We start from the raw sequence: 26,226 nt of genomic DNA, 5'->3' as shown, positions 1-26,226 counted from the left end.
GTGATAATGGACATGAAAAGCACCCTGAAAACCTCAGTAATCAGTGTGGCCAAATGAGTGACCAGGTTATCTGGGCTCAGACGTGACTCATGGAAAGCTCAGGAACAAATCATGAAAACAATATCTACAGTAAGCTGGCCTCTATGGAGATCAAATCTGGCTAACCTTGTTGCTATGTTGGACATGCCCAAGGTCTCCAGGGGCAGTTCTGCCCTGGCAAAGGCTTAACTAAGTGGAAGGAGACAGAGCTGAGATCAGTCGTACAGTCCAGAAATGTCCTACACGGCTCTAGACAGTGCTACTAGGGCTGTCTCCTGAGGACCTTCCCAGGTTCCTTCCCTAATATTAGCATTCTGATATAACATTCCCCTTAAGTAAAATACCACTCACAGCGAGTGAAGTTACCAAACACTTTCCTTGCAACAGGTTTGATAGGGGTGGACTGGGTAGCAGCTATGGGGACACTGGCTTCTTAGAAAGGGAAGAAAGGCATTACAGCCATGGAGGGGAGATCCTTTCACGGAAGGTGAAGATCAGTGTCTCAGCTTTACCACTTCATCCTGTTGACATGATTTTTAGGGAAGGAAAACAATGAATATATATGAAAGACCATTTTGAGGAACTGGGGAAACTGGGTTGACCAAGGAATAGGTCATTTCAGATGCCCTAGAATGTCATAGGTGAGCATTTTTAAAAGACCAGAAGAGGTTTGTGGGTTTGTACCATTTACCCCTCTGGGGCCTAGAGAGCAATGCATGATCTGTGACTTCAGGGGACATACAGCCACAGTTCAGGAAGCTGCAGGAATGGGACAGTCATGTACCCCAGGGGTGGAGTGTAAAGGGCCTGGTACTGAAGAGATCTGTCTTCCTTAAGAAGGGACATTTGCTCCTTTCATTTTGGGGGGGATGTTCTGTAAAAGGAAAAGACATGGCTGGCCACATTTTTTCAGCAGGCCCAGCATTTCCCTATTCTCTGGGCTTCCAGGAGAGAGAAATCTGGAGTTTGATTGGTGAGAGGGTATGAAATAGGAAGTATACTCTGAAGGGTTCCCAGATCTTGCCCCATCTCTCTTGAAGGCTGTCAACTCTCCCTTTTTATTTTTCACACACAAGAGCCAAGCCTCTGTGTTCTTCTGTTTCCTCCTGACTCCATCCAGTTCCCTTAGTGTCTCCACTTCCCAGCTGTGCCCTCTGTCCTGAGGGATGGCAAGGCAAGCTGGCCTAGAGCTGTAATTCTTAGGTCATGGGGAAAGTAGCCTCTTTGTTCCCAGGCTTTTCTGCCAAAAGAAAATAAACTCCACCTCAGAGATTTTGGACAGCTAGACCAGGAAGTAGAGGCTGGCCAGGGCTGGGTAAAGGAAAGGTTGGCTTGAGTTTGTGGTTTTCTTGTTGGCTTTCCAGAGTGTTTTCTGAATACATAAGGGCCCTTGAGGCAGACAAGGACTTCTCTCTCTCAGATAAGTCATATGCTATGAGCAGGAGCAACCAAGTCCCTCCCAGGTTCGCAACTATCATTCACAGGGCAGAAGGGAAACACTGAATTTTTCTCAAAGGGAGATTGAGAGTTAAGAACCCAAATAAACTAGACACAAATGTGTGTTTTAAAATTAGGTTTTGGAAAACCCTGGGGACTATCTCTAGATGTGAATGCCATCTTTGTGGGTAGAGATGTTTCAGAAGAGAGAGGAGAGAGGTCAGGAAAAAGAAGGGAGAGAGACAGGAAAAAGAGCAGAATCCAGGGATGCTCAGCACCAATCTAGAAAATGTTGTAACCAAATGTTATTGGGGTGCAGGGGATGGAGGAGAGTTAGGAGGGTGGAAATCTCAGAGCCTAAGGAAGGAGGATGAGTTGGAGACTTTTCATTCACTAGAGAGACCTGAAACAAAATGGGTAAATTGGCCATGGTCTGCAGCATCTCTGAGAGAGGAGAGAGGGGAGGAAGAATGGCAGAGAACACAGCAAAAGCTACATGTCAAAACCAGATACACACATAATTAATCTGCTGGTGCATACCAGAGGGAGTGTCCAACATGTAAAGGGACCCTGTCAACCTCCAGGCTCTGCACCCCTTGGATTTCTTTGTATATGTGCAGACAGAAGTAAACATGAGACTTCAAATCCTTCTTGATCAGAACCCTCTCCCAACCATGGACCCAGGCCAGATTCCATGAATCTGCTGGAATCCACTGGGATCAGTGTTTCACGGTCACCCTTGCCCTCCCCAGGCTGTACCACTGTAGTTTTTGATTGACTTCTCTGTCCTGTGGCAGACTACCTGGTGACACTCCACTGGCAGCAGAAACCAATCAGTTCCCTTGTTGCTAAGGGTTCCTCAGGGACACAGCTCTGATGAGAGTCACACAGCTGAAATTTTTGGGTGGGAAACATGTCTAGGAGGGTGAACAGAATCGCTTTAAGAGGCAGCTTTTCACCTGGACCCATCCACCTACCTTCCCATCCCTCATTGCACAGCCCATCAGTACTCCAACATGGACCTTAAAGAGGATTCAGATCCAGTTTTTAGGTCTCTGTTCCTTTTGTCAGTCTCTTCCTCCCACTATTCACTCTTCCACACCCAATTCCAGAAACAAACCCATGCCCACCATTTTGTTCAACAGATTGTCCAGGGACGACACCTGGCCAACTCCCTTTGGTTGGGGCCTGAGAGAATATTTTTTCCCTGTACTCTGGAGTGTAAGAGCCTGATGTCTCTCTCATTCTCTGTCACACACACCCATACAAACACACACACAAGCACATTCACACAACTCGCCTGTTTTGGCCTGCCCCCTCATTTTCTGGAAAGCACTGGTAATTGGGGTTTGGGGTCTAATAGAGAAGGGAGGGTGGGAAAAAACATAAGACTTTTTCTTTTATAAAATCAGTGTGAAAACTTGGGTCTTGGTATCCCCTTTTCCTCGGGTGACTGGGTTCCAAACAGTTGGGAAGTCAGGAATGGTTAGAAAAAGTTTTTCCTGAGTTTCTTTGAAGTGGTAAAACAAACCATACTGTTCAACTCCTCTGAACTCAGAGCCATGCAGGGCCGGTCAGTTAGCAGGGATGGTGTTTATCACAGCTGGAAGCCTTCCTCTTGCCATTCTCAATCCTACTGATTGAGTGGATTTCCCCTTTCAATCCCCAGCCTCTGGCCTTGCTAGGTAAGGTCATAACCACCCAGGTTGACAAGTAACCACCACCAGGTCAGAATCCATTTTCTGTTTGAGGCTGAACTTTTATTCACTGACTGGTGTGGGCTGAGAAAATGTAGAACAAAATGATATTAACTGCACAAAATAATTATTAGGAAAAATATGGCTGAAAAACATCCTATGATGCATTTCACATGCATAAGGATTTTGGATTTTCCTCTTCTATTTTTGGGAATTTGTGCCTGGATTTGGCTCTGTCATTGGAGATATACCAAGTTAAAAGAGGCAGTATAGTGGTTAACAGTATTACATTTGGAGGTAGATTGGTTTAAGTCCTGCTCTGCCACTTACTAACTAGGTAACTGTTAGTCAGTTTTCTGTTACTGTGACAAAATACCAGAGATAATAAGCTTAATGAGGGAAAATATTTATTTGGACTTTTGCTTTTAGAGGTTTCAGTCCATGGTTGCTTAGTTGTGTTGCTTTGGTCCTGTGGTGTCACATTGATCATGGTGGAGAAAGCCTGTTCACCTCATGGCAGCAGGGAAGTAATGGGGAGGGCAAGGGATGGGGTTCTAGTATTCCCTTCAAGGAGACACCTTCAATGGCCTAACTTCCTTCCCCTATTCCCCCACTTCTTAAAAGTTTCACCACCTTCCAATAACACCATGGGTTCCTGATGGAGCCTCAACATGTGCGACTTTGGAAAATATTCAAGATCCAAATTATAGTAGTCAATTTGAGCAAGTAACTTAGCCTGCATATGCCTCTGTTTTCCCAACTAGAAAATGGGGTCAACCATAGGGTTAAGGTAAGGATTACATAAGGTCATACATCCAAGTACTTAGAACTGAGCCTAATCTGAAGTAAGCTTTACATTAAGTATTAGCTATGGTTGTGATTAACTAGAGTTGATCTGCCTCCCTCCTAGTTAAGTAAGATTCACAGTTCCAGTTTGGGGTATGGGATTGAGCAAAGGGAAAAGGAAAACCAGGTGGATGAAAGAAAGAGGGATGAGGTTTTAGGTTCTGGAATCTCGAACTCTCCTTTAGTCTGTCCCTAAGGACTTTTTTTGCCTATTCTCTGGGTCACTAGCAGTAGAACACTCTTGAATGAATTCTGGCTGGTACTACTGGAGACAGATGATGATCTGCAGATTGTCATGGGTAAATTTTGTTAGGTTTGAGTTCGTGTAGATGGTTAACTACTAGGTTCATAGAAATGCTATTGGACCAGGGAAAACATGAATTACTCTCCCTTTGGTTAGAGTGCTGGGAAGTGGGTGGGCTGTCAGGGGTTCCCCCTTTCCATCTCTGATGCCAGAGAGCAGAACTTCTGTGGGAGAGGTTATGGGCATAGGCTCCTTCTCTGCCTAGAGCAGAAGCTTCCTCTAAGATGGTCTCAGAAGCAACAGGAGCCTTACAGCAGTTTGGCTGAAGAAAATCTGCACACAGTTTCATTTATAGCCTGGATTTGTGTGGTTTACTCTTAGGAATTTCAAAGTGAAAAGTTATTTCCCTGCCATTATCCATTTTTGTTTTTCTCTGTTCCTTCCTGTCCACCTTCATTATCTATCCAGATGGTTCTGACAAAGAGAAAGAAAAGGAAGGAACAGGAGAATGGGACACTTTTTCTGGCCCCTAAAGGGGAAGCTGACTCAACTTTAAGTCTGTCCAGGGCACCTGTCCTGGGTTCTTCTTTGCCCAGGCTACACAGAGCATCAGAGAACTGAGGGGTAGTTGAGATTAGATGTGGAGCTGCTCACATTGAGACAGAGAAGGGGAAAGCAGAGAGACAGGCAAGGGAAGGCCGAGTCTATGAGAGGGAGAGAAGACCCAGCTTCCAAGGAATGGAGATGGCAGAGATGCAAAGGAATGACAGTTATTGATGAGAGGAAGAGATGGGGAAGGGAATTTGTGAGAAAGGCTGCTTAAGGTAGATGGCAGGAGAAGAGGAATTGGAGGAGGAGAGGGTGAAGAGGGGCAAAGACAGAGGGTGTAAAGTGGGGAGAAGAAGAGAGGGGAAGATAAAAGGGGTGGGGTGGGGGAGAGAATGGGAGGAGGACAAGCAGGAAAAGAAACTGGGAGTGGGGCAGGGACATCAACTCCCCAGAGTTGGGTCCCAGGCCTCTAAAGTGAACCTGCAACTTAGGAGGAAGAAACATCAGCCATCATGAAAGGAGAGGAAGTGACCACAGCCTCCTGGTGGAGGGAGGCCCTAAATGAGAGGGGACAGAGATGGCTTGTGCTCCACCTAGGACAGGGGTCCCTGAAAGAAAGCCAACCCTGACTTGAACGAGCATGCATCTGAGAGCAGGTCTGTGAGGCTGGTGCAGAGCAGAGATGGTTGGTGGTGAAGTGGAGTGGGAACCCTGATCTTTCCTGGGTTTCCAGGCTGCGGAGTCAGAGGTGGGAGCTGAATGAGCAGGAAAGGCACTGAGTCTGCTGGCAGCAGCAGAGGCAGTGAAGAAGCTGGAGTGTGTGTGTGAAGAGTTGATCCCATGGAACATCATGAACACAACGGTAACTGACACCAAGCAGAGATAATATCAATTGCATTACTTAGGATGCCATTTAGACAACAGCAATCATGGAAATTAGTGGCGTCTAGAGGGAAGGCATAACTGGGGAGCAGAGCTTCTTGCAGCCCAGTTTGGTAGGCAGTGCAGACTTCTGCCTTCACTCAGCCCATTCTGTAATATGTTAGTTCCTCGGCCTGGAGCAACATCCTGCACAGATAGCTAGGGACGGTGGCACAAAGAGCAGCAGCAGGCAGGGGCCTGGGCCTTGTCCTAGTGAGAGGAGGCCCCAGGCAGTGGGAGTTCTTTCATGATTGTTGGAGAAATGCACTTGTGTGTGTGTGAGAGGGAGAGATCCTGGGATGGAACCCAGATCCTTGTGCATTTTAGGTAAGTGCTATATATATATCCTTGTGCATTTAGGTAAGTGGTATAGTGAGCTATATCTGCCACCCCTGCAGAATATTAACTGGATACTTTTCTGCTCCCATTTTTCTTTGGAAATAAGTTTTTTTCCTGATCTGGGACACTTTTGCATGACTTCATTTTTGTATTCACATATTAATGTATTTATCTCACCAACACTAGGATCCTGGAACCGTGCAAGGCTGGGGTACACAGACCCAAATCAAACCTCCTGAAGCCTGGAGACCTGCCGAACAGAGTAGATGAAACCTGGGTCAGGTCTGAGCTAAGCTCCTTTGGGGAGCCTCAGGAAGCTCTTTCTCTGCCTCAGTGTAGCTGGGCAGATTGGGGGATCTCAGTAGCTGCTTCTCATTACTTATGCTGTAATAAATGAGCTAATTTCTCAAAGGACTCCTCCTGGACTAGGGATTTGATGGATATATCCCTGGATCAGGGATATGTGTTGCCATGTAGTCAAGGAACTTCAAGTTCAAATGCACATCACCATGTAATCTTTGAAGAAGGGAAAGCAGGAAACAGGGAGGGTTGCAAGTGGGTGGAACAGGAGGAATAGGTTCACACCTTCATTATGGGAATGAGCTTGGACCTGTGGCAACCCTCTGCTAGGCCCTGGAGGGAACATTCCAACCAGATCAGACAGGTCCCTTCCTGCTTGACACATGTCAATTGCTCCCACTACTCATCTTTTCATTCCCTTGTTTCTGACCCCATGTCCTCCCCGACCTCACCAGTTGCTCCTTTGCTAAGGGGCAAGTAGGACCCACCTGAGGTCATTAGAGTCAGTTACCTGCACCACTTCCATGAATAAGATGTGAATGAAATGATTGACTGCTCTCACTTCAAGGAGGAACCTTGAGTAGCACAGGCAAATTACCTAACCTCTCTATGCCTTACCTGCAAAATGGGAATAATAATAGAACATGTCCTTGGGGGTGTGAGGATCATGTGAGTTCATATGTGAAAAATACCTGCAGTTTCTGGCACTGAGGAAATACTCAGTGCCTTCTGTCTGCTGTCATTGTTACTATTACTGTGGATGTTTGAATCATCACTGGGACGTCACTTGGTCCTGGCTTTGCTGGCTGCCTTCCTGCACTTCCTGGCAGCCCCTCACATCACAGAAGGCTCCTGCTCCTAAAACAGTCAGATCCAGTGCAGTGGCAGGGTTTCCTGGCAATGCCTCTGGTTTGAGTGGGTTAATGACATAGCGTCCTAAAGACTTGGGAATCCCTCTTTTCCCTACTGAACGCTGAGTGTTCCAGTTTCTTTCCCAGTGGCAGGGACAAGGTCAGGGAACCACAATGTTCTTTTCCGCCAGGCTTTTTTACATAGAGTGAATGATTTTCCACATTAAATAATTAAATGTAATAGCTAATACTACCCTTCCCACATGAAGGCTTCATGCAAGTCATATAATTATTTTTTATCATTTATGGTAACTTTAAAGTGCTCAAGCATCAGATAGGAAAGAAACCTGTCACAATGTTGTAACAATATGCAAATCTCTGGGTGTAGGAGCTTCAGTGAGGAGGACTGTCCCCGACAAGGGACTGTCTGCTCTGCACTGTGTGCTTCCTGTACCCTGCAGGCTCTCTACATATAAATAACCAGGACTCTCCAATCAAGTCCTAAGAAAATGGCAGGAGCTGCACCCACACAGCACAGGCCTCCTGGTTCTGCGCTGATGTTGGAGTCACTGAGGGCTGGGAGGAGTAGCTGTGTCCCATGCCCAGGCACCTCCCTTCTTTTCTGCTTCTATTAAGTGACATGTGTGGTAAGCTTCTGGGCCCAGGGGGTTCTGTTGATGGTGGGAGATACGGTGGTTTCTTAATAGTTTCGGGAAGCAGGTTTCAACTGATTCTGTAGGAGGCTGAATTGAAGTTGCACTAAGGCAGTGCTTGCTGGTGTGGGGAGAGTACTGGCCACGAGGGGGCGTCTTGGAGCTCACTAGGAGTACCAGTGATTCCTGGAGGCAAAACTAGTATTTAGTGTTCAGTGGGTCGGGACGAGGATGCATGCTGTATGTCCTGTAATATGTGGGGCAGCTGTGTGTGTGTGTGTGTGTGTATGTGTGTGTATGACTTTGCAAGACATTTATGTAGGGTGCCATATGTAAATAAGGTTCACCACAGGCTGGCAGCATAGGTGAATGGCCTGAGGAGATCATTTTGACTGCCACTCCTCATCTTGGAGTGTGGGAGCTTGGATTCACGAAAATGGCCCTGGAGGAGCCCCAAAGAATAATGTGTGTTTATGGTGAAGCCCCAAGACCCTAGAGCACAGCAGGCCTTTGAACTCAGTGGTGGAGTGCTGGCCTACCCACTGTCAGGCACTAGGTTCCCTAAGTAGCTTTACAAATTAAAAAAAGAAAAGAAAAACATCATGGACTAATTAATGAAAGTGCAGTGCTGTGTCCATGAACAAGTAAAAGAATGTCAATACATTTCCAAACATTTGGGGGCCTAGTGCACTTATACTCTTCCTTGGTCTCCCATCCCACACTGGGACTAGGATTGATCTTGCTTAGCTTACCTGAAGGACTGAGACCTAGCAAGATTTTGGTGTTTAGGATGCAGTCAACTGGGTTTTCAGGAAGGCCTTAAGAAGCTCTGGCCTGAATGTCTCCTGCACCCAGGCTCCAGTGGCAAACCAAAGTCCCCTCCCTGCATGCTCCTCTGGGGCAAGCACAGATAGTGTAGAGTCATCCCCTGGGTCCTGTTTCTTAGTGATCTCTTGGCTTCTCCATTGCCCAAGTGCAGAGGGCCCGGTGAGTGTGGTGGCTATCACAGCATGCAGAATAATGTGAAATTGAGCAAGGAGCTAACTTACCTGCCCTATCCCGACTCACCCTCAGGCTGGCTGGATTACTGGGGTTTGAACCTGTAAATAGTCTCTAGGTGGGAAGGCCCAAGGTGTCCTGGGAGAGAGAACTGCTCTCTGACTGAGGGCACTCTCCACTCATGGTGACCCTGGAGATGGCTGTGTTCTGGGATGAGGGCCGCCTCCGGATGCCCCTCACCGCATGGGTTCACCCACTAGAAGCCTGGAGAGCGCCCACGGGACACCCTTTTTCTTCTTATTCTTCTGTACTTTCCTGCCTGTTCTTCCCATTTTCCAACTTCTGCCCTAGGACAGGAGGCTCATGGACAATATTCTCAGAGTTGGACTCCTAAATAGATCTCCAGTGTAGGCTGCCTATCTGAACTCCAACTTTTAACAGGTGATGTCTCTTTTAAAAGAAACAGATCTCCAAACTCCCCCTTTATGTTGGTTTCTTTCTAGTCTCTCAAATTCAGCAAATTTAGGCACAAGTCCATTCACCAGGGGCAAGTTTGGGGTCTTTGAGCCCTCCTTGATATCCCTTCTCCATCCCTGTATCTGATTCTCCATCAAATAATGTCACCACAGTGTCAACCTCTCTTCATCTCTACAGCTCCCCTGTTTCTACAGCAGGCTTCTATCAGCTTTTCCTCAACTTGGCATCCTTCCCTAAGCAGCCATCATGTTGGTTCAAAATGCAAATCACACTATTTAAGTCCCCCACACACTGCAGATTCTGCAGGCAGGCAGAGTCAATCCACATCCCTTCCTTTGATCCTGAAGGACCTCTGCCCACTCTCCTTCCTCACTCATTGTTCTCAATTCCCAGAAATAATAGAGTTGGTCTCTACACTGGGGCCCTTACTCTTACTTCTGCCTGAAATGATCTTTTTCTCATTCCTTCCAGATCTGCATGGCTCAAACTAGTCTCCATTCCTCTTCAGGGTTATCCCGTTTCCCCATCAAAACACTTATCCCATCTATAACTTCTTGGTCATATCTCCTCTACAGGGCACCTGGTATTGTGAGCCCTAAAAAGATGTTGCCATGTCTCAACATTATCATTGAGGTGCTCAGAAATGATTTATAGAAAGAAAAGATGAGAAAAGAAGAATGGATAAGTAGAAGTACACAGGGGCACATGTCAGTTTTGTATAAAGAAAGATTTCCAACAGAGCTGCCTCTAGAAATAAGGAGTCTCTTATGGCAGGAGACAGGATTTTGTGTAGGAATTTCTGCATTGATGAAAGATTAATGGTCTTAATGTTTTTGACATTAATATTCTGAATCTTTTCATTATTTTCCAGTTCTTTAGTTCTCATTCTTTCATTCATTTATGTGTGCATTAAACTTTCACTGAATGGCTCTTATGGGACAGAAAATGGATATAGAGGGGCTGGGGAGATAACTCAGTCGGTAGAGTGCTTGCACCCCAGCAACCCCCCCCCCCAAAAAAAAAAAAAAAGAAAATGAATATAGAACAGTTTCTGCCTCCAAGGTACTCAGCAATTTGATCTTTGTTTCTATGACTTGTAAGTCTTCCATTGTAAGTGTTTGTATGTGCTTGCACATATGAATATGAATGACTCTGTGTTAGACTACTGCCTCACTTTCTGGAGCCCCCTATCAGGTGACTGCCTTTTCTGTCCTGAAAGTACCTGCCAATGCAGATTTAGAAAGGGAATCCAGAAGGTCTCTGCTGATCTAGCAAAACAGGGGCTAAAGCCACATCTATGCAATGAGAGGTAAAAGGGCGATAAGGGATCTTTGAGGAGGTGGAAAGACACGTATTAAATTCCATATAGTTGTCATTTGATCATGACTTGCTTTCATGTCTCTCATTTCCTTAGAAGGCAGAAAACTAACATTTGGTGAGGACCCTCAGAGTGCAAGCAATGACTCAGTCTTGCCACATTCCTGGTTTCAATGGAAAGAACTCAGCTTTTGAGTCTTTTATATCTGCATTAAAATCTCAGAGTTTTTGTGAAGATTACATGAATTAATATTTATGTTTGTGTTTTATCACATACAAACAACAACAACAACAAAACTACCCCTGCAATCATGGGGATGTTACAAAGACTATCTCTGACCTTTTGCTTCCTTAGATGTAAAACGGGAGACCATCATACTTGTCTTGTGGATAGAATGAGATAAGGGAAGTAAAGCATCTAGCTCAATGTCTGGTTCTTCATAGACACTTAGTATATAGTACTTCCTTTCTTAGCTTCCAAATGCCACTTAACCTCAGGCATAGAAACTGACACAATATGAGTCAATATGTTTATTAATGGTTTCTTTTTAAGTTGGACTATGAATGCTGGGTGGGACAGTAAATTTTCTAGCAATGAATGAGATGGTAAACTGGGGAGTCTAAAAGATACAAGAGTGACCAAAGTCAGAAATGTCTATTCTTCAAAGTCAATCTGGGCAAGTCTGGGCTCACCAGCCTGCCTTGTATTCAATCGTGCATTCCTGGTACCAAGCACACTGCCTAGCATGTCAGGTGCTCAATAAATATTTGTTAGGTTTTGGTAATTTTGGTGTGCAGCAAAACATTAGCCAAACTCCACCTAGGTAAATTTTCTTGAAATTAATAATATGAAGAATGATAAGGCATAGGAGACTGAGAAAGAGAAGAAATGGTGACAAACTGAGCTGAAATCTGGTGGAGCCCAGTAATGAGTTGCATTAGCTACAGGAAAGGGTGGTGATCATTTGAGATGGTTGTAGTATGGTTGATGCTATGTCTGACACAATCCAATTTCACAGATGCTTTAAAATGAACCCCAAATTTACATTAAGATGTGCTGTAGTTTGAACCTTCAGTGTGTCTCAGAGGACTGTGTGTTAAAGGCTTGGCCCCCAGCCAGTGGCACTATTGGGAGATGGTGGAACCTACAGCAGGTGAGGCCTAGTGGGAAGAAGTAAGGTCAGTGAGGGTGTGCTCCTGAAGGGGATATTGGGTCCTAGTCCCTTCTCGTTTTGTCTTCTGCTTCTCAGTTGCCACAAGGTAAGCAGAATCCTCTGTTCCATGCTCCTGCCATGATGCACAACCTCATTACAGGCCCTGTTATGGTTTGGATAAGAGGTGTCCCACAAAACTACTGTGTTAATGCATGAGCTTAATTAGATTGCCAGAGCTGTAACTTAATCAATCCACTCTCAGTTGAATGGACTAACTGTGTGGCAACTAAGGAAGGTGGGACATGACTAGAGGAGGTGGGTCATTGGAGGTGTGCTGTGGAAGGGTTCATCTTTCCCACAGCCTCTTCCCTTATCTCTCTGCTTCCTGAATGTCATGAACAGAGCCACATTCCTCTGCCATGCCCTTCCACCATGATGTTCTGCCTCATCTCAGGCCCAGAGTGATAGAGTTGTCTGACCTTGGACTGAAACTTCTGAATCTGTGATCTCCAAATAAAGTTTTCTCCTCTAGGTTGTTTTTTTTTTTTTCAGGTGTTTGGTCACAGAAACATAAAAGTTAACTAACATAGGCCCAAAAGCAATGAGACCATTAGACCATAGACTGAAGAAACCTGCAAAACTGTGAGCCAAAATGAACCTTTCCTCTTTTTAAGTTGATTGCCTCAGGAATTTTATCACAGAGATGGTAAGTGGCCTAACACATGGCATCAGGCAGAAATCTGGGTGAAAGAATAGAATAAATGAACTCAGGATAGGAGATGAAAGAACACCAGAACAAATAAGAATCCATTTAAAAAGGAATAAGGGCCAGAGCAGTGATCGCAGACAGCTGGGAGCATTGGAGAGGTGGCTGTTCACCACAGCGCTTGGACTCGGCTCAACCGACCCGGGCTCTGGGAGGCTGCCCAAAGGAGAAGGTGCTTGGTGAGCTGTTTGGACTGAAAGCGACCACCCCTGAACACAGGGGGCTGCCCAGAGGAGAAGGAGAAATACGGGCTCGGCACATCGCTTGGAATTGGAGCAGCTGCGCCAGGGCTCTGGGCGGCTATCCGGTGGAACAGCGTGGTGAGTGGTTTGGTCCCAGAGCATCCGCTCCTGAACACAGGGGGCTTGTCTGGAGAAGGAGGAGGAGCGCGGCGGGGTGCTTGGGCTCGAAGTGACTGCACCAGGGCTACGGGAGGCAGTCGGAACAAGAAGGTGCACAGTGAGTTCTTGGGACTCGTGACGCACCAGATCTCTGGGTGACTGCCTGGTGGAGAAAGAGGTGCGTGGTGGGTCACTTGGTCTTAGAGCGACCGCACGGAACAACAGGTGGCTGCCGGAGGAAAAGGCGTGTGGCGGGTCACTGGGACTCGGAGCGATTGTAAGGGGCTCCAGGTGGCTGCTCAGAGGAGGGGCCGCATAGCCAGGCGAAAAGTGCAGAGCAGGGTCCTAGACGGCTTCTTGGTGGAAGGGCCCCACAGACAAACTGAGGGGCAGAACGAAGGCTCCAGGACTGCAGGCAGCTTCTCTGAGGAGAGGCAGCCGAAGGAGATTCATATGCGAAGGGTGAGGCTTCCAGGCCCAGGAGGTAGGTCCGGGTCCCTGGGAACATTGCAGAAGAAGGCTGCCCAGCCCAGGCGGTAGTTGTGAATTGAACGGAACCTCTGGGAGGAAAACCGACCAGCGAGACCTCCCCACCGGGTGACTCCTCCCTGTTGGGTGAGGTTCTCCCAAAAGGACTGTAAAATCAGAGACACAGGCCCAAACTGGTCTTGCATCAGCCCACATCCTACTTCCCTTCTGGATGACCATTCATCAGCAAGTGAAGGTACCTCTGCCCACTAGCAGGGAATATACCCCACCGGAAGGCCACCACCCCTAGGGAGTCAGCTCCCTTGTGGAGCACTGCATTATCAACTTCCTCCAAGATTTCAGGCTACTGAAGACTAAGAGGGGATATAATAGAAATCTTCAAGGATATTATAAGACAATAGAGGAAATCTGCAATATCACAGCGGTCAACTGATACCTGAACAATATGAGAAAACAAGGAAAGAAAATGCTGCAAACAAATCTAGATGTTACATCAATGAAACCCAACGACAGCATGGCAGAAGAAATGACAGAAAGGGAGTTCAGAATGTACATAATTAAAATGCTCAGGGAAGCAAATGACGAGATGCAAGAGCAAATGCAGGCACTGAATGATCGCACCAATCGACAGTTAAAAGAGCAAATACAGGAAGCAAAAGATCATTTCAATAAAGAGTTAGAGATATTGAAAAAAAACCAAACAGAAATCCTTGACATGAAGGAAACAATAAACCAAATTAAGAACTCCATAGAAAGCATATCCAATAGGATAGAACACCTGGAAGACAGAACCTCAGACATTGAAGACAAAATATTTAACCTTGAAAACAAAGTTGAACAAACAGAGAAGATGGTAAGAAATCATGAACAGAAACTCCAAGAACTATGGGAAATCATGAAGAGGCCATATTTAAGAATTATTGGAATTGAGGAAGGCTTAGAGAAACAGACCAAAGGAATGAACAATCTATTCAATGAAATACTATCAGAAAATTTCCCAAATCTGAAGAATGAAATGGAAGATCAAGTACAAGAGGCTTATAGGACTCCAAATATACAAAATTACAAAGACCCACACCAAGGCACATTATAATGAAAATGCCCAACATACAAAATAAAGACAGAATTTTAAAGGCCGCAAGAGAGAGGAATCAAATTACATTCAGGGGGAAACCAATACAGATATCAGCAGATTTTTCAATCCAGACCCTAAAAGCTAGAAGGGCCTGGAACAACATTTTTCAAGCCCTGAAAGAAAATGGATGCCAACCAAGAATCTTATACCCAGCAAAACTTACCTTCAAATTTGATGATGAAATAAAATCCTTCCATGATAAACAAAAGCTAAAAGAATTTACAAAAAGAAAGCCAGCATTACAGAACATTCTCAGCAAAATATTCCATGAGGAAGAGATGAAAAACAAAGAAACAAATCAGCAATGGGAGGAACTATCCTAAAGGAATTGTCAAATAAAGGAAGAACCAAGTCGTCTCAAAATAAATAAATAAATAAATAAATAAATAAATAAATAAATAAAATGAACCAAATGACCGGGAATACTAATCATATCTCAATAATAACCCTGAATATTAATGGCCTGAACTCATCAATCAAAAGACATAGACTGGCAGATTGGATCAAAAAGAAAGATCCAACAATATGTTGCCTGCAAGAGACTCACCTCGTAGAAAGAGACACCCATAGACTAAAGGTGAAAGGATGGGGAAAAACATACCGTGCACATGGACTCAGCAAAAAAGCTGGGGTATCCATCCTCATTTCAGATAATATGGACTTCAAGCCAAACTTAGTCAGAAGGGATAAAGAAGGACATTTCATACTGCTTAAGGGAAGCATAAATCAGCAAGACATAACAATCATAAACATCTATGCCCCAAACAGTGGCTCATCCATGTATGTCAAACAAATCCTTCTCAATTTCAGAAACCAAATAGACCATAACACAATAATACTAGGTGATTTTAACACGCCTCTCTCACCACTGGACAGATCTTCCAAACAAAAATTGAACAAAGAAACCATAGATCTCAATAACACAATCAATAATTTAGAGTTAACGGACATTTATAGAATATACCATCCAACCAAGAGTGAATACACTTTCTTCTCAGCAGCACATGGATCCTTCTCTAAAATAGACCATATATTATGCCACAAAGCTAATGTAAGCAAAGACAAGAAGATAGAGACACTACCTTGTATTCTATCAGATCATAATGGATTGAAGTTAGAAATAAATGAAAGAGTAAAAAACAGAAGCTACTCCAACAACTGGAGATTAAACAATATGCTATTACATGATGAATGGATAACAGAAGATATTAGGAAGGAAATTAAAAAATTCTTAGAGGTAAATGAGAACAAAGAAACATCATATCAAAATCTTTGGGACACTATGAAAGCAGTACTTAGAGGAAAATTTATTTCATGGAGCGCATTCAATAAAAGAAGTAAAAATCAACAAATAAACAACCTAACACTTCAGCTCAAAGCCCTAGAAAAAGAACAGACCAACACCAAAAGTAGTAGAAGACAGGAAATAGTTAAACTCAGAGCTGAAATCAACGAAATTGAAACAAAAGAAACTATACAGAAAATTGACAAAATAAATAGTTGGTTCTTTGAAAAAATAAACAAAATAGACAAACCCTTAGCCACACTAACAAAGAGAAGACGAGAGAAAACCCAAATCACCAAAATTCGGAATGAACAAGGAAATATCACAACAGACACGATTGAAATACAAAACATAATTAGAAGCTATTTTGAAAAACTATATTCTAACCAAATAGAAAATTTTGAAGACATCAACAGGTTTCTAGAGACATATGAATTGCCTAAATTGAACGAGGAGGACATACACAATTTAAATAGAACAATTTCAAGTAATGAAGTAGAAGAGGTCATCAAAAGCTTACCAACAAAGAAAAGTCCAGGACCAGATGGGTTCTCAGCCGAGTTCTACAAAATCTTTAAAGAAGAGCTCATTCCAATACTTCTCAAAGTATTCCATGAAATAGAAGAGGAGGGTACCCTCCCAAACTCATTCTATGAAACCAATATTACCCTGATACCCAAGCCAGACAGAGATAAATCGAGGAAAGAAAATTTCAGACCGATATCATTAATGAACATTGACATGAAAATTCTCAATAAAATTTTAGCAAATCACATACAAAAATATATTAAAAAGATAGTGCACCACGATCAAGTGGGTTTTATCCCAGGGATGCAAGGTTGGTTCAACATCTGGAAATCAATAAATGTAATTCACCATATCAATAGACTTAAAGTCAAGAATCACATGATTATTTCAATAGATGCAGAAAAAGCATTTGATAAAATACAACACCCCTTCATGCTCAAAACACTAGAAAAAATAGGGATAGTGGGAACATTCCTTAATATTGTAAAGGCCATCTATGCTAAGCCCATGGCTAATATCATTCTAAACGGTGAAAAACTGAAAGCATTCCCCCTAAAAACTGGAACAAGACAGGGATGCCCTCTTTCACCACTCCTATTCAATATCGTTCTTGAGACTCTAGCCAGAGCAATTAGACAGACCAAGGAAATTAAAGGAATACGAATAGGAAAAGAAGAACTCAAACTATCCCTATTTGCGGATGATATGATTATATACTTAGAGGAACCAGGAAATTCCATCAGAAAACTGTTAGAACTCATAAGTGAATTCAGTAAAGTGGCAGGTTACAAGATCAATGCTCATAAATCCAATGCATTTTTATACATAAGTGAGGAATCCTCAGAAAGAGAAATTATGAAAACTATCCCATTCACCATAGCATCGAAAAAAATAAAATACCTGGGAATCAATCTCACAAAAGAGGTAAAAGACCTCTACAATGAGAACTACAGAACACTAAAGAAAGAAATCGAAGAAAACCTTAGAAGATGGAAAGATCTCCCATGTTCTTGGATAGGCCGAATTAATATTGTCAAAATGGCCATACTACCAAAAGTGCTATACAGATTCAATGCAATCCCAATTAAAATCCCAATGACGTACCTTACAGAAATAGAGCAAGCAATTATGAAATTCATCTGGAAGAATAAGAAACCCAGAATAGCTAAAGCAATCCTTCGCAGGAAAAATGAAGCAGGGGGTATCGCAATACCCGAACTTCAACTTTATTACAAAGCAATAGTAACAAAGACGGCATGGTACTGGTACCAAAATAGACAGGTAGATCAATGGTACAGAATAGAGGACACGGACACAAACCCAAATAAATACAACTTTCTAATTCTAGACAAAGGCGCCAAAAATATGCAATGGAGAAAAGATAGCCTCTTCAATAAATGGTGCTGGGAGAATTGGAAATCCATATGCAACAGAATGAAACTTAACCCATATCTCTCACCCTGCACAAAACTCAACTCAAAATGGATTAAGGAACTTGGAATCAGACCAGAGACTCTGCAGATTATAGAAGAAAAAGTAGGTCCCGATCTTCAACATGGCGGCCTAGGACCAGACTTCCTCAACAGGACTCCCATAGCACAAGAAATAAAAGCAAGAATCAATAACTGGGATAGATTCAAACTAAAAAGCTTTCTCTCAGCAAAAGAAACTATCAGTAATGTGAAGAAAGAGCCTATAGAGTGGGAGAATATCTTTGCCAATCATACTTCAGATAGAGCACTAATCTCCAGAATCTATAAAGAACTCAAAAAACTCTACACCAACAATACAAATAATCCAATCGACAAATGGGCTAAGGAAATGAACAGACACTTCACAGAAGAAGATGTACAAGCAATCAACAAACATATGGAAAAATGTTCAACATCTCTAGTAATAAGAGAAATGCAAATCAAAACCACCCTAAGATTCCATCTCACCCCAATTAGAGTGGCGATTATCAAAAATACAAGCAACAGGTGTTGGCGAGGATGTGGGGAGAAAGGTACACTCATACATTGCTGGTGGGGCTGCAAATTAGTGCAGCCACTCTGGAAAGCAGTGTGGAGATTCCTTAGAAAACTTGGAATGGACCCTCCATTTGACCCAGCTATCTCACTCCTTGGCCTATACCCAAAGGATCTAAAATCAGCATACTACAGAGATACAGCCACATCAATGTTCATAGCTGCTCAATTCACAATAGCCAGATTATGGAACCAACCTAGATGCCCTTCAATTGATGAGTGGATAAAGAAACTGTGGTATATATACACAATGGAATATTACTCAGCCATAAAGAATGACAAAATTATGGCATTTGCAGGCAAATGGATGAAATTGGAGAATATCATGCTAAGTGAGATAAGCCAATCTCAAAAAGCCAAAGGACGAATGATATCGCTAATAAGTGGAGGATGACACATAAAGGGGGGGAGGGAAGGGTTAATGTTAGGGTTAGAGTTAGGGTTAGGGAGGGGGGCAAGTATGGAGGAAGAAAGTACTGTATAGAGGGTAAAGAGGGGTGGGAGGGGTGGGGGGAAGGGAAAAAAATAACAGAATGAATCAAACAACATTACTGTATGTGGATTTATGATTACACAAATGGTATGCCTTTGCGCCATGTACAAACAGAGAGGTAACATGTATCCATTTGTTTACAATAAAATAAAACAACAACAACAACAAAAAAAAAAGGAATAAGGACCAAAAAAAAAAAAAAAAAAAAAAAAGCACAATAAGGCTGGAGGTGAATTTACTTTTGTATTGAGTTAGAGGTCTGGGTCCCCAGGTTATAGGATCCTGCTGAGTTTCATCTGGGTGAACCTGTCCTGAAGTCTTAGTTACTTTGTAGGCACAGCGTTGCTCAGGATCACCAAGACTTGCTCAGTCAGTCTTCCTATTTTATAGAGAAACTGAGAAAGGGAAGGAGTAAGTGCTTCCATTAGCTTCTTATCCCCTTCCCACTCACTCATTCAATATGAAGTGGGGGAGAGATTTAGGCTCCCCAGGTCTCAATCAACCAGAATCTTCTTTCATTGTGGGACCTGGCAGCAACAGATGTTTAAGCAAAGAAATAATGCAAATTTTCCTTTGTAAAAATTAAAACCTCACAAAATTAATGCATCATGCAGAAATGTACAGTTAACATTGTTAGAAGAAAGTGATTATTGGTGAGTGGTACAATTATAGGCAGAAAAGAAGTTGGAAAGAAAGTAGATTTCAGCTGGCAATGCCATTATCTGGTAAAAACAAACCAAATTTCTAGAAGAGTCTCAACTTCATAAAAAGAAAATGCCCCAATTTCATCCTTTTCTGTTGGTCATCTCCTTTCCCTTTCCTTCTTTTGGTCCTTTACTGGACTCTAAATACAGAGTCTTGAAATTTCTTTCAACAATCCATGGAACAGTGTGGAAATCACTCTCCTGCCTTCCAGGAAGGCTGGCCCAGGCCTGAAAGCATCATGCCAGCAGCGTCCTCCTAGCAACAGATGCAGAGAGAGGAATGGCAGGGCCAGAGTTCCACTAAATGCACTATGGTAGGACAAAATGGAAACTTTGGCAGTTTAAGAACTGACAGGCTGTGCTTTTGCACACTGACACACAGCAGCTCTGCAACAGTATGGCAACTGAGAGGCCAGGCTCCTGTGAGCTAGCTTAGAGCCTTGGTGGCACTTGCTAGGCTTCTCCTATGCTGACCTGCAGCTTCTGTAACACAGGCTCATGCATCCTCTTCTCCCATTGCTCTGTATCTGTCACAGTGCCAACATGTAGGATTCTGTCCTTTGGCATGCCCTCCACTTGCCACCTCTGAAAGACAGAGAACATGTCTGATCTTGATACCTTGGCCTGAGTAGTAAAGTAGGTCTCATTCTCAAGTCAAATGGCAAATGTGCTATTTGACTTGGACTTGAGTTGTCTATTGAGGTTGCCCTCCCAACTTCTTTACTGCAGATAAATGTTGGAAACTTGAATCCTTTCCTGGGAACAGCTCACTCCTGGAGACAAGAATTCCAACACCTAAGCCAGTGTGACCATACCAAACAATGTGGACCCTCAGGCTCAGAAGCTGCCTTTGCAGCTACAGAGCATGGAGACCCCTGAAGAAATGGACCACAAAATTCTCAGGTCATGCTAGAAAAGCTATTTGCCAAGAGGAAAATAGATGCTGGCCCTTTAAGGAAAGAATTGTCAAGACATGGACAGATCTGTCAAAGTAGATGGGGAAACTGGGTTGCTGAGTGTTCTTGCCAAGTAAATGCCTACCACAGGTACTCCCTCTGGTGAACTCAGAGCCCCAACCAGCTTTTATGAGTCCCTTTTGAAACAAACCTGTGAAAAGAAGTCAGATTGTGGGAACACTTTTCATTTTGACCACATCATCAGGGTATCCACAAACACTTCTCTTGATATGCCCTGTGTCCCCTCATGTCAGTGCAAACAGTCAGTCTCCAGAGCAAAGTCTTATTTGTAAGAACAAGAAAGAATACAGAGAAAAGATGCTCTGGAAGCCACTAGAGACTTGGGAACCCCCTGCACCACACAAATGTGCTTGGATGCTTACATGTAAGAGGAAGGCTGCTTTTGTGTGTAGAAAATTCAAGGTCACCAATACTTTCTCTCAGGCTCAGACACTTTCAAGAGCATATTGGCTGTATCTCTGTAGTATGCTAATTTTAAGTCCTTTGGGTATAGGCCAAGAAGTGGGATAGCTGGGTCAAATGGTGGTTCCGTTCCAAGCTTTCTGAGGAATCTCCATACTGCTTTCCAGAGTGGCTGCACTAATTTGCAACCCCACCAGCAATGTATGAGTGTACCTTTCTCCCCACATCCTCTCCAACACCTATTGTTGCTTGTGTTCTTGATAATCACCATTCTAATCGGGGTGAGATGTAATCTTAGGGTAGTTTCGATTTGCATTTCTCTTATTACTAGAGATGATGAACATTTTTTTTCATATATCTGTTGATTGCTTGTACATCTTCTGTGAAGTGTCTGTTCATTTCCTTAGCCCATTTGTTGATTGGATTATTTGTATTCTTGGTGTAGAGTTTTTTGAGTTCTTTGTAGATTCTGGAAATTAGTGCTCTGTCTGAAGTATGAGTGGCAAAGATATTCTCCCACTCTATAGGCTCTCTCTTCACATTACTGATAGTTTCCTTTGCTGAGAGAAAGCTTTTTAGTTTGAATCTATCCCAGTGGTTGATTCTCACTTTTATTTCTTGGGCTATGGGAGTCCTATTAAGAAAGTCTGATCCTAAGCCAACAAGTTGAAGTTTTGGACCTACTTTTTCTTGTATAAGATGCAGGGTCTCTGGTCTGATTCCGAGGTCCTTGACCATTTTGAGTTGAGTTTTGTGCAGGGTGAGAGATAGGGGTTTAATTTCATTCTGTTGCATATGGTTTTCCAGTTTTCCCAGCACCATTTGTTGAAGAGGCTATCTTTTCTCCATTGCATATTTTTGGCCCCTTTGTCTAGTATGAGAAAATTGTATCTATTTGGGTTTGTGTCCATGTCCTCTATTCTGTACCATTGATCTACCTGTCTATTTTGGTACCAATACCATGCCGTTTTTGTTACTATTGCTTTGTAGTAGAGTTGAAGATCTGGTATTGCAATTCACCATAGCCAGATTGTGGAACCAACCTAGATGCCCTTCAGTTGATGAATGGATAAAGAAACTGTGGCATATATATACAATGGAATATTACTCCACTATGAAGAATGATAAAATTATGGCATTTGCAGGCAAATGGATGAAATTGGAGAATATCATGCTAAGTGAGATAAGCCAATCTCAAAAAACTAAAGGACGAATGATCTCGCTGATAAGCGGATGAGGACATATAATGGGGGGTAGGAGGGGTTAGCGTTAGGGTTAGGGTTAGATTTAGGGTTAGGGATAAGGAGGGTGGTAAGAATGGAGGAAGGACTGTATAGAGGGAAAGGAGGAGTGGGAGGGGAGGGGGGGGAGGGAAAAAATAACAGAATGAATCAAACAACATTGCCCTATATAAATTTATGATTTTTAATAAAAAAAGAGAGCATATTGGCCTTCAGAACTCCACAATGTCAGTCATTAGGAAGTCCATTTGAGAGTCTTCTGGCTCTTTCCTCTCATAGCTCAGGTGTTGGGTATGTGGGTCAGACCAGAGCAATGCTGTGCCCAGCAGACAGTGCACTTGACCTCCTCAGTCCTGAGTCGCTCTGATTCTGGTAGCCAGACCTCCTTCTAGTTATGACTCATCTCACTCCCAACCAGCTGAAGCCAACTGTTGGACTCCTCAGGACAAGAGACTAAGGATGGGAGTAAAGGGAACATTCCTCAACCTTATCTGACAGCAGTCGCTGACACCATGGTCTAAATAAACCAAACAGCCTGGACAGAGAAACTGAGGAAATAGTAAAGACTTGCCATGGATTGTAGGCTTTTTGAAGTTACTGAGGCTGATGAGCTGAGGGGAAGCCTTGCTCATCAAGCATCCCAGCAAGCTGTGATGTGAGCTCGCATGTGCTGCCTTGCCTCATGCTGTGTGCTGGAGCTTACCCTTCCCCCAGTCCTTTGTCTCAGACTTGTTGCTGGACAGAATCGCTTAGGGATACTTGGTTTGTGTACATTAGTATGACATATAGCTTACCTGTAGGTTGGTTCTGTTATGTTTTAAGAAGCATCTTAACCTGATTGGATAATTTGCCTATATATGTCTTGTACAATCCTAAGTAAAATTAGATCTGTGCCTTCCAAGCCTAGTCTCCTGGGAGGAGTTACCTTTTTTGTCAGTGTTCACCATCACTACCCACCTTACCTCTTTCTGTCCTATGAGAAGTGGAAAGTCTTCATTGCCATCTTTTCCTTTTTCCTAAAGGATAACCAGGGTTTCAAGTAAGCCCCCAAAGCAGAGAATATATAGTAGCAGCTGAATTACTGCCCCATGAGCAGCTCTGGAAATGTCAGCCAAGTCCTCTGTGTTTGGGGGAGGCAGGAGTCACAGCTCCAATTTAGAGGGCCTTCTGCAAGGCAAGCTGGGGCCTAGGCAAAGAGGCAGTGGCAGGGTGAGGATGCCAGGTGCAGCCAGGCTGGAAGTACATACAGTAAGAAGTTCCTTCCACTCTGGAAGTGGCATCAAGGTCATCTGGCAGCAAGTCTCTGACCAACAACTGGGATGGAAAAGGACAAAGTACTGTGCCTAGGGGAAAGGGTCAGTAAGAACCAGGTATGTGATTAGGGCTCTCAGATTTCAGTGTTACTAGGGTACTAAAATACTAATTAGAAGTCCTGTGACCTGGGAAAAAGAGTAGCTTGTGTCCACCATGGACAAACCCTGTAATGGACTACAGAAGCAAGACAAATTTCAGACCATATCTGTAAGTATGGGTCTCCTAAAGCACTTGGCCTTCAATAGGAACAGTTTAGGGTCTGGGTAGGACAAAGTCTACAGGGAAAGGACCTTGGTGCTTGCAACTGTCTCAAGACTGGGGAAATCCAGGGATGACAGCATGAACTGACAGAGTCAAAACAGCCACACTGGAGGATCTCAGGGAAAGAGATGGTCTTACCAATCACAATAGCTTCCACTACTTCTGAGTCAATTTCTGTCAGAAAACAGTCAGATGGAAAGAGAGTGAGGAGGATGAGCTAGAGCACCTGGCTTCATGAAGCTGGAGCAGCTGGGATAACGATGCCAGGAGAGATAGAGGAGAGCAGAACCTGGGATGTCATGGGAAAGAAGCAGGACCAGAGCTTGGCTACCCAACATAGCAGCTGGTCACATATGGCTCTATAAATGTAAACCTAAATTAGTCTAAATGAAAAAAATTTAAATGAATTCTTCAGTACAGTAGCCACATTTCAAGTGTTCAATGGGCACAGGAGGCTAGTGGTTACATCATACATGGTGTGTAGAGAACATCTTTATAGTTGTGGAACATTATATGAGATAATGCTGCTAGAGGTTTTATTTCACCATTTTTGTTTGAAATGCCTTTGGGTTCTAATTTTTCTTGAAACATGAAAGTGAACTCCAAGGCTTAAGTTGCTTTTATTCAAGAAAGTTGGAGCCAGGAGGGCCATGATTATCTTCACTTTGTTTCCATTGCTCTCTCTGGACTCTTCTTAGGCTAGGAGAAAACTGAAGGTGAGGCCAGGGTTTTGATAACAGAGAGCTGCCAGGGACAAATCCCCTCTGGTGTCTTTCCATTGGGGAGGTAGTGAGAGTCAATGGGTAAGTCCCTGTGTGGGCAACAGCCCAACAGGATGTCTCTAACCAAGGGAGATGAGATGACTCTTAGAAGTAGCAACACTTGTTTCCCCACCCCTCCATGACCCACATGGGAGTTCAAGGGAAAGGGAATAGTTTGGAACCTTCCATTTGGAGTGATCTCCTGCCTTCCAGGGAAGATCCACTTTGTGTAAGTGGGAGAAGCATGTAGCCAGCCCCACCACTAGTTCATCATCAACTCCACTCTTCCTCTCTTTGCTGTTTTTGCTGAGACATTGTCAACAACAAATTATAGGCAATTAAGTGACATCATCTTGCCTTCTGGTACCCAAACCTGTGAGCTGAGAGTGCATAACACTACTGTGGCTAACACTACTTGCTCTACCAGGCTCCTGCACTCTTCCTCCATGGTGACCTCAGAGCTGCCAAAATGGGCAGAAACCTTGGGACCATGCAGGTCATCTTATTGACCTAAAGTATCTGCTTGTGGCCCCTTTTCTCCTCCCCTTATCACCTTGGAAAAGATCAATTTGGGAATTTTAATTTGGATTATCTTGAATCTATGGGTTAGTTTGAGGGGAAATGAGATTTTAATAATATTTAGTTTTCCAGTCACAAACATCTCTCTCCCACTTCAGTTTTTCTTTATTAGTTCTCTGTAACATTTTCTCTATAGAGAGCTCAGCCACTTTTTGTTAGCTTTATTCCTCAGACTAGAAATTTTTCAGTGCTTATATAAAAGGTATCTTACATTTTTTTCCCTGTCTTTGATGATAAATTTCAGCTCATGACAGGATGACAATTTATCTTGTCCAACCATTCCAACCCAACCTTTTTCCATGCTGACCAGCTTGATCTTGATAATCATGTAGGGCCCAGGTATCATCCAGGTATCTCCAGCTAATTATCTTCTACTTCTAGGAAAGGAACTTCCTCTGGCTTGCTATGAATTATCAAAATCAATACTAATATTATCCACTTTCTTCAGACCATTTCCACAGATTCCTAACATTTGTGGGGGCTGAATTTTTCTATACTAATTTATGTTCTCTATTTTTTTTGAGAAATTTTTCTAGCATGAACAAAGTATGGATTTAAAGAGTTGGTCAAATGGAGTTAGGGCAGGGATTTACTTGATTAAATTCACTTTCCAAGGAGTGGTGGAGTTGGTCAAATGGAGTTAGGGCAGGGATTTACTTGATTAAATTCACTTTCCAAGGAGTGGTGGAGATAATATGTAGAAATGAAGAAATTGGGAACATCAACCACTGTGAAGACAATAAAAGATGGAATCAATCATACAAACTGCTCTACTGATAGATCAACCCACCAACCAGGCAGAGAGACAGAAAGGGTAGAGATGAAAATCCAAGCATTCACCCCTCAGACAATTTTCCTCTGACTATGATTAATGTCAACTGCAACAGTTTGAATATTGAATGTCCCCTAAAGATTAAGTGTTTAATACTTAGTCCCCAGGGTGAAACTACTGTTGGCTAGTGGAATCATTGGACTTAGTGGGAGGTCCTTAGATCACAGGGTTGTTCACTAGAAACGGACTATGGGAGCCTAGCTTGTTCTCCCTCTGCATTCTGGCTGCACATGTGACTATTTTGTTCCTATATGTCCTCCTGCCATGA

The 26,226-nt window shown here is 43.4% G+C and overlaps 1 pseudogene across 1 annotated transcript in view; it reads right to left on the bottom strand.

Moving 5' to 3' along the window:
* LOC306662202 (voltage-dependent L-type calcium channel subunit alpha-1C-like) overlaps window positions 1-26,226 on the bottom strand; it is a 143,267-nt pseudogene that overhangs the window by 46,318 nt on the left and 70,723 nt on the right. The gene's annotated exons all lie outside the window — the stretch shown is intronic.

Source organism: Sciurus vulgaris, assembly GCF_902686455.1.
Source record: "Sciurus vulgaris genome assembly, chromosome: 5".
In the NCBI taxonomy this organism is placed as follows: domain Eukaryota; kingdom Metazoa; phylum Chordata; class Mammalia; order Rodentia; family Sciuridae; genus Sciurus; species Sciurus vulgaris.
The sequence above is the reverse complement of the archived record's forward strand: the minus strand, read 5'-3'. Positions and strand labels throughout refer to the sequence as shown.